At 35.7% G+C, this 10,165-nt stretch overlaps 1 pseudogene; it reads left to right on the top strand.

The window, feature by feature from the left end:
* Positions 1 to 5,225: 5,225 nt before the first annotated feature.
* LOC133081817 (amidophosphoribosyltransferase-like) lies at positions 5,226 to 6,215 on the top strand (annotated as a pseudogene).
* The last annotated feature ends 3,950 nt before the right edge of the window (positions 6,216 to 10,165 follow it).

Below are 10,165 nucleotides of genomic sequence, written 5' to 3'. Positions count from 1 at the left end.
AGTCATCTCTGCAAACTTACATAATATGCCAATCATGCTTGATTCTGATTATATTGGAAATCTAACATTTTGTAAACTTAGCTATACTAGGTATAAAGGATGATTGCATGACGTAGGAGTGCAAGGCCAAAGTTTACTGATTTATGTAAAGTTTCTCACAAATGTTAGGTGGCATGATTATATTATATTTTATAATCCCAAACTATAAATTCCTCAAGGACAGGACCTTAACATTTTCTGCATCTCCAGTATATAAGACATAGTAACTGCATAGAAATATGTTACTACTAATCAATGATACTGAAGAAAAGAGATAACCACTTGCAAAAATAGATGCATAAAGCATGGTTTTATCATCCTCTTCCACTCCATTCCACCCTTAGATCTCCATTGAACCTGACTTTGCCCCTCAGTTAGGAACATTGTATAAATTGGAAAAAGGGGTTTCCTCCTCAAGTAAAAGTAAATAAATAAATAAATTAGTATATTATTGTACAATCTGAATAAGCATACATGGCAGCCCTATGTGGAAGAAAACCCCGGGCTGAGTGTAATAATGCGCCTATACTCTTGCCAGCTCACATATACCCTGGATAGGTGTTAAGGCACACATTTAATAGGAAGTATCCATATTTTAACTTCCTCTCCCTGACTCCAAATAAGGTGACTGCATCAGGTTTGGAATCTTTCTGAGAGGTTAGAATCAGACACTGGGAGTGGGAGCGAGAGAGAAGAGTAACCTCAGGGTACACATCGTAAGTTCAACAGGGACAAGGTGCAGCTTCATGCATGTCTTTGCCAGTGAGTGTGTTCATGTGTGCTCTCTCAAATGTGTAAGTGGCTGTATGTGCCAGTGTGGGTTTACACAGGATGATGCTCTCTTCTGCTCTAGAATTTGGTTGTGAGGTAGAGAATTTCCATGCCTCCTCCCTCTTCTCATATAACTTAGTATCTAGCCATAATGTAAAGAGTGTCCCTTAGATGGAACATCCTTGGGCAGTGAACAACCTGAACATCCATACATAGCAGCCCTGCCCTCATTCCTGAGTTTTATCTGACCTTTATGCTATGAACTACATTAAGGGAAATATGGTCATCTTTTCTTTTCTTCCTTTCTTCCCTTCTTTCTTCCTTCCTTTTTTTTTTTTTTTTTTTTTTTGCTGTTATTATCTTTGGACAGTGGGGTAGGGGTGATTGTGCCCTGTTCAACCTGCTTCACTAGAGCAACTACAGCTAAATTTTCCAATTCAGTACTGTTTTGTGGCACATTACAGGCCAATTTCACTGGATATTATAAAATGTCTGTTCATCAGAGGAAGATGATATTCCTCCTCATTAGTCACAGCTTACTAATATTAGCCTGGAACTTAGGCTTCAGGTTAACACATTTTTCTGAATAGCTTCCTTGTGATGATTTTTTTCATCCATCTAAATACAGTATATTCTTGGTAAGTCAACCATAAACAGAGCCACTTATTTATTTTAAAAAAACAGTACTACTCTCTTATAAGATATAAATAATGCCTTTTTTAAAAGCCAATGCATTAGATTCTATTTTGCAATGTGGATGAGTTAACCCATGAGGCTGGTTTGCACTTGTTCAATGAATTTCACCTCCAAATGATGCTTTCTACAGAATAAAGCCTTCTCTCTGGGGATTCACTTTGTCAACTCAGTCAAACATATGGACATTTTATAAATTTACTGGGACCTTACAGATATAAACTTCTAATGCTAGGTACTACAAAGGATGAAAAAAATGAATGAGACGCCTCTTAGTCTTAGAATAGTTTGATGGTTGAGGACGTGTACTTTGAAATGACACATGACTGGGTTCTGATAGCTCATTCATCACTTTTCAGCTATGTAATCTTGAATAAAGTACATAATCTCTCTAAGCCTCAGAGAAAAGAAATAGTAATACGCTGAAAAGAAATAGTAATATCTACCTTATAGAGTCTGCTAAAATAATTAAATGAGAAGGCCATTATATTAAGGTGGCTGAAAAGAAATATTAATATCTACGCTGAAAAGAAATAGTAATACGCTGAAAAGAAATAGTAATATCTACTTTATAGAGTCTGCTAAAATAATTAAATGAGAAGGCCATTATATTAAGGTGGCTCTAGTATTTGGTAGCCTGCATAAGCAAACCTAAACCTAAGCCATTGTCAATGTACTCAAATCCAAGAAAATGAAACTTAAGGACAATCAATTGCAAACAGCCAACTAGGCTTTCCTCAAAAAGGCAACCACTTAAGTTACAGCCAGTAAAATAATGCCCTTTCTTTCCTTCTGCATCTTTTCTATAAAAACCTCTCCCCTAGCTCTGGTTGGTGGAGTGCTCTTAACCACTTTTAATTTGGTGTTGCCAAATTTGAAACAACTTATGCACAATTGAACTCGAAAATGTTAAGGTGCCTCAGTTTATATTTTACCAGTTCTGGTGTCAGAAGTGGGATCCAAAGGGGACCCACCCCCCCACCCCCAACAACCCCCAGGAGCAACAAGCAACCAGGCATAGGTACACACTGAGCCCTTTGTGTTTACTGCTTTGTTGCTGTGCCTGAAGTCCTTCTCAAATATATGCATTCCACAGCTTTTGTGTTATGAGCTCTCTGAATTTATTTGAGAATTTCTTTGTTCAGACTGGGTCTAGAGTTGGACTGGGTCTGAGTTAATTTGGTCTGGGTCCAGCGTCAGGCTTGGTCTGATTTAAACTGGACTGGGTTCAGTGTGAGGTCTCTGCTTTTTTAAAGGAGAAACCGTTTTAAAAAAGAGTTCTTCTGAGTCTAAACATTGTGGAACTCCTCTATCTGGGACTCCAGCTAACTATATGTTTAAAAATTATAGATCCAGAATCTATGTTATCTGAGCAATTGGGTTAACCTTACCAAAGATAGTTCTGAACTACAGTGGCCATAGTGGGAAGCTTTTAAGCTAGATAAGCTTATTTATGAGGTGCCTTAGAGAAAAAGGGGTCCCAAACTTCTCAAAATGAGATGCGTTTATGCTTGGCATGCAGAAGCTTCTAAGAAAGAATAAATCAAAATGTGCCTATTTAAAAGCGTTCAGGGACTTCCCTGGTGGTCCAGTGGTTAAGACTCCACACTCCCAATGCAGGGGGCCCGGGTTCGATCCCTGGTCAGGGAACTAGATCCTGCATGCCGCAACTAAAGATCCCACATGCCACAACGAAGACCCTGCACACAGCAACGAAGACCCCACGTGCCACAACTAAGACCCGGTGCAGCCAAATAAATAAATAAATGTTAAAAAATAATAAAATAGGAGTTCAATACTGCCAGGAATATTTACTGCTTGTCCTGGTTGAAACCTAATGATAAGATATTTGAAAGAATTTTTTTCTTTAAAAAGAACTCTGTGGTCAGAAGTTGGCCAAATTGGAGACTAATATTCAGAGCCTGATGGGAACTTTTTAAAGGCTTTCTTTCCTAAGTAAAATGAAACTATGTACCTAGAGGTAACATTCTGAAGCCTCTTGGAACAATTTATTTAGACATTCCAAAGACACACAGCTCTAAATCTAGAACATAGGAATCTTGATTTTCATCTTAGTTGAAAATCTTCTCCCTGATATAAAGAAGCAAACTGAAGATACTGTATGTAGTTGAATGGGTGGGTCAGCCCCTTGATATTATTCAGGCTGCTACCCTATTCTTTCAGGAATGAAAACCAACTGTATTTGTATTACAAATCAAGTCTTAACAAGAACAAAAATGCAGCTCTAGAAGCAATTCAAGCCCACCTGTTGTTTGTACTTATCCCAAGGGAGAAAAGTACCATGCACTGGTTATTAATCCCAGGGGAGGACACTTCTGCCTACTGCATCTTGGTATCAGAGTCACAAAGAAAAATACAATACAGTCAAATACTGCTTTGCTTACATAAAAAAAGATACAGAGTAAGATCAGCTTCCATAGTAAGCATCGGTCCCCCATGGTCAGTGGGTCTCTCCTGAGAGCCAACACAGGACAGTTGGCCTATGTGCATCCCTCTTGTGCTACAGTGGAAAACCCTTTCCCCTCCCAGCAGAGGGAACACCTCAAAAGATTTGCTCTCTCTCCTTATAAAAGGGAGATGTTAAACTAATTAGGCCTGTTTGATATGTTAAAGTACTTGAGAAGCATTGTCAAATAAAAAGTGATGCTAAACCTGCTTTAGATTATATTTGTATAAATACATGTTATTGATGTAACTGTTCTAGAAATTATATGGAATTCCTAAAGATCTGATATGTCTTGGTATAATGTTATCAGTTATTATTCTAGTTATTATTTCAAAATGTTTGTCATAGAAATAATGAGATTATCTTTTCAATTGCATTATAATGAACTGTCAGATCTTTAATCATGGCCACTTTCAAGTCTTTTGACATTTACTGACAGTTATTGTATTACTCTGATACTTTTACAAAAGTGCTTCCTCTTCAAAGCAACTCATGGAAAGGACTCTTGACAAGTACACGTTTCTGATAATTTTACGATTATAGCACTGAACTAGGTAAAAAAAATGTTTAGAACTCTAACGGAAAAACTGATTGTTTCATAAAACTGCCAACCCAAGATCAAGCATTAATTGATAATTAATTTTTAAAAAGAAAAGGATTAATTACATGAGACTAAATAAATTTATGAGGACGACTATAATTTATATGACTTTGTCTGAAATATTGCTAGTCCTTTAATGTTTTGTTTTCCAGATTTAAAGAACCCATTTTTTCCTTACTTTTAAGCTATCTATAACTTACAGCAATTTGGTAAAGTATACTTTTGTGAACAAAAAATAGAATATGTATCTTTTCCTGTCTACTTAATCCCTCCAGCATTTGGAAATTCAAAGCATTCTTATTTTTCATGACATTGTAGGTGTTTGCATAAGTTCAATAAGAAATTGTTCTCCTTGTAACAGGACACAATTGGGCAAGTCTTTGGTTTGGTTTCTCAGCCTAACGAGGTTTTTAAAAATCTAATCTAAGATTTCTTATTATCAAATATTTTTAAGAAACTAAGGTTAACAAAGCCCCATAAATATCACCAAAGCTTTAACTGGAATATCATATATTTAAGAATGTACATAAAATCACTATTCTTGATCCACTTATATAAGTAATCAGGCCAAGTTTAATGAAACTAGCTCTTATTTACTAAAGATGTACTCAGTGGCTTATGTTTGAGTTTCTACAATACCAGAAGTGTTGATCCATGTACAGCAGGAGGTATTTGCTAATGCACAGCACTCTCCAGCACCAGGAACAGGAGAGTGCAGACATTATGAACAGTAATGGGATTTCGGTGCCAACATTCAAAACATACAAGGTAATAGGTCTTGTAAATCACATCTTTACTGAAGGCAATTTTTTAAAAAAGTAAATATTTCAAATTTTGAAATTGGACACATAAAGTACACTACTGCAGGAATCTGAATTGGAGAATTAATCAAACACTTCATGGGAAAATATTTGTGGCATATACTTGTGAATTGATAAATGTTGTCCCATTAAGGAAAAAGTTTTGTGTCATGGTATTGATCCTAAGTACCCAGTTACTAGTGTATAAACTTCTTCAAGAATGAGATAAAATTCCAGAGTGAGTATCAAGGACTAAAAACTTGATGAAGAAGGCATCTATGGCATAGTCCCTGCTTATCATTCACAAAGATCCTAACTATGCATTAGTCATCTTATTACTGTGACTGACATAAATGCAAAAGGGAAATTAAAAGCCTACAGAAACAGAAAGGTGGGTGGTGATTTCAGAATCTTGTAGTTTCTTATCTATGTGTGTAGCTTCTTACCTATATGTGTAGCTTCTTACCTATATGTGTAGCTTCTTACAGTGTGTTGCCATGAAGTCTTGCCTAGAGAAATTGAGAAAGTATCCAGATATTATGCCCAAACTCTTGATATTATATTAAGGTCTGAGGAAATAAAATCGTTCTTTGTATCTTTGAATTGTTTATTTTGAAAAACAAGATGGCATATTTGAAGACCATACAGTAAGATATCGTGGTCAGCAGCTGGCAATTTAAACACCTGTAAACAGAATTTGATAAACACTCTTCCTGAATTTACTATGCCTGAGGTCCTTGGTTACTTAGGAAAGTGTGTACTTTCATACGTGAAAGTGTTGTATAAAAACTGGTAGATAGGAAGAACTTTCATGCAACCAATATGCAGGAAATGTTACATTTAACTCCCCTCTCTTGCTTGCTACACATCTCCTAACTTGACCTAACTTCTTGCAAACTAATTAAAGGAAGAAACTTAATTATGATGCATCTTGGAATAGATTTCTTTGTGTTTATCTTATTTTGAGATTCACTCAACTTCCTGAGTACATAGTCAGGAAGAATTTATGTCTTTCTCCCTTTTTCAGCCTCTCTCTCTCCACCCCCTCCCTCTCCTACCTCTGTTACTCCAATGATAGCAATGTGGGATATTGTTATTATTCCACAGTCCCCTGTGAGCTGTTACCTTTTTTTCAGTGTATTTTCTCTTTAATTTTCAGGTTGGGTAATTCCTATGTTCTGTCTCCTAGTTTACTGATTCTTTCCTCTGTTCTCTCCATCCTCCTCTCAAGCTCATTCACTGAGGTCTTTTTTTTTTTTTTTTCAGTTACTATATTTTTCAATTTTAAAACTTCCATTCGGCTCTCCTTTATATCCTCTTTCCTTTACTGAAATTTGATCATTTTTATTTGCTTCAAGTGTTTGTACTTGCTCATTGAAATATTTTTATCATAGCTACTTTAAAATCTTTATCAGATCATTTTTAGCAACTCTGTTATCTCAACATTGACATCTATTGATTCTACTTTTTCATTCAGTTTGAAACCATCTGGCCTTTGGTACAATGAGTGATTTTCTATTGAGAACTGGATATTTTCTAATTTCATTATGAGTTTTTGGATTTTTAATAAAATCTTCTGTTTTAGCTGGCTTTCTCTGCCTCCACCTGGCAGGGGAAGGGGAATACTTCATTACTGCCAGGTGGAAGTAAAAGCCTAGGTTTCCCACTTGGTCTCCTTTGGCAACTGATGTGTGTGGGGAGGGAGGGATCCTCTCTACTGTTAAGTGAGGGTGGGAGTTCTGGTTCTGCATGTAGTCTCCACTGACACCAAGTGGAGACGGCATTATTACTGTGGCAATGTTGAAAGTCCTGACCATCCACTAGGCCTCAGCTGACATCATCTCAGCAAGGAGGTAGAGGAAGATCTTGTGCTGTCAGGTAAGGGTGGAAATCCAGACTCCTCAAGTAGTCTCCACTTATATTGTAGTGGGATTTACTGGCCAGTGGAGATAAAAGACTTGGCTCCCTACATCTAGCACCTTGGCTTTCTCTGACATCATCCTCATGGACATGTTGGAGCACCTCATTACAGGCTCACAACAGTGTAAATTTAGGATCTCCACTTAGCCTTGCATGGTGTGGGTGGAACAATAGTTACTCTGTAGTGTTTGACTGGAGTAGAGAGATTATTGTCTAAAAGTTTTCCTCTTATTAAGCTGCCCCTTCACTGGTCTTTTGACTAGAGAGATAAAGATTTGTTGGGGCATTTTTTGTCTGTACTTATTGGCATTCCAGTTGCACATGTTTCTCCAAGTCTGGGATATAAGAGGCCAAATGAAAACATGGGAACTCACCACCGTGTTGTTCCTCAAGTCCTGAAGTCTCACACTGGTCAGACATCTCCCTCCACTTTTCAGAGTCTCCTTATGTTTATTTTATATATTATGTCCAAGACTTTTAGTTACAGGAGGAATAGAAAAAGCACAATTACTCCATATTTGGGGAAGTACGTTTGATTTTAATAATAAGAGACTTAGGGAAAGTACTAAACCAAAATCTCTAATTTGATGCTTTTGTTTTCCATTGTTTTTTTTTTTCCATTGTTTTTATTTTGTTTTATTGAGATACTTTTATAACAGAAGATAGTATTTTGAAGGTTTGGTAATTTTACAAATTTCTTAATATTTTTACACATGGCCTATTATAAGTTTCAAACTCTGAATTAAATCACAATTTTAGAAGCTGGAAATGAATTACAAGAAGAAAACTGAAAAATTCCAAAATATGTGGAGATTAAATAACATGTTACTGAACAACCAATTGGTCAAAGAAGAAATCAAAAGAGAAACTAAATAGTGACAGTTTTACTTTTTTCTTTCTAATTTGGATGCCCTTTATTTCTTTTTCTTGCCTAATTGCTCCATCTAGGAATTCCAATACTATGTTGAATAACAGTGGCAAGAGTGGACATCTTTGTCTTGTTGTTGATCTTAGGGGGATAGCTTTCAGCTTTTCACTGTTGAGTGTGATGTTAGCTGTGGGTTTGACATATATGGCCTTTATTATGTTGAGGTATTGTTCTTTCTATACCCATTTTATTTATAAATGGGTGTTGAGTCCTGTCAAATGCTTTTTCTAGATCTATTGAAATTATCATGATTTTTACCTTTAATACCGCAGTGTACCATGTTGATTGTTTTGAAGATGTTGAATCATTACATCCCTGGAATAAATCTCACTTGATCATGGTTTATGATCCATTTGATGTATTGTTAAATTTGGTTTGCTAATATTGTATTGAGGATTTTTTTTATCTATGTTTATCAAAAATATTGGCCTGCAATTTTCTTTTCTGTGTTGTCCCTGTCTGGTTTTAGTATGAGAGTGATTTGGGGCTTGTTAAATGAGTTAGGATGTGTTTCCTTCCTTCAATTTTTTGAGAAGAGTTTGAGAAAAATAGGTATTAAATCTTCTTTGAATGTTTGGTAGAATTCACCTATGAAGCCATCTGGTCCTGGACGTTTGTTTTTTGGGAGGTTATTGATTACTGTTTCAATCTCTTTACTAGTGATCAGTGAACTCAGATTTTCTATTTCTTCATGAGTCAGTCTTGGAAGGTTGCATTATTCTAAATATTTGGATATTATTGTCATTATACCACAAGTCCCTGTGAGCCCTGTTAGGGCTTTTTTTTTTTTTCAGTGTTTTTTTTTCTCTCTGTTGTTCAGCTTGGGTAATTTCTGTGGTTCTGTCTTCTGGTTCACTGATTGTTTTCTTTGTCCCCTTCATTCTGCTCTCAAGCTAAAGGAAATGGATAAATTCCTAAAAATACACAACTTCTTAGACTGAATCATGAAGAAAGAGGAAATCTGAGCAGATCAATTACTAGTAGGGAGGTTTAATCAGTAATCAAAAACCTCCCCCCAAAAAATTCCAAGACCAGACAGCTTCACTGGTGAATTCTACCAAACATTTAAGGAAGAATTAATACCTATTGTTCTCAAACTCTTGCAAACCACAGAAGAGGAGGGAACACTTCCAAACTCATTTTATGAGGCCAAAATTACCCTGATACCAAAATCAGACAAGAGATCCACAAGAAAAGAAAATTACAGGCCAACATCCCTGATGAACATAGATGCAAAAATCTCAACAAAATATTACCAAAACCGAATTTAAGAGTACATTAAAAGGAGCATACACCATGATTAAGTGGGATTGATTCCAGGCACACAAAGATGGTTCAACATCTGCAAATCCATCAATGTGATACAAAATTGATAATGATACACGTTAACAAAATGAAAGGTAAAAATCAAATGATCATCTCAATAGATACATAAAAAAAAAATTTGACAAAACAATATCCATTTATGCTAAAAACTGAAGAAAGTAAGTGTCGAGGGAACACAGCTCAAAGTAATAAAGACCATATATGAGAAGCCCAGAACTAATATCATACACAACAGTGAAAAGCTAAAAGCATTTCCTAAGATAAGGAACAAAACAAGGATTTCCACTCTTGCTAATTCTATTCAACATAATATTGAAAGTCCTACCAAGAGTAATTAGGCAATAAAAAGAAATAAAAGGAATCCAAATTGAAAAGGAAGAAGTAAAATTGTCACTATTTGCAGAAGACATGATATTATATGTAGGAAACCCTAAAGACTCTACTCAAAAAAGCTGTTAGAACTAATAAATGAATTCAGTAAAGTTGCAGGATACAAAATCAATATACAGAAATCTGTTACATTTTTATACACTAAAAATGAACTATCAGAAAGAAAAATTAAAAATCAATCCTGTTTACAATTGCATCAAAAATACCTAGGAACAAATTTAAACAAGGAA

The sequence above is a fragment of the Eubalaena glacialis genome, chromosome X (assembly GCF_028564815.1).
Source record: "Eubalaena glacialis isolate mEubGla1 chromosome X, mEubGla1.1.hap2.+ XY, whole genome shotgun sequence".
Lineage (NCBI taxonomy): Eukaryota > Metazoa > Chordata > Mammalia > Artiodactyla > Balaenidae > Eubalaena > Eubalaena glacialis.
Note: the sequence above shows the minus strand (reverse complement) of the source record. Positions and strands in the feature narration are given on the sequence as shown.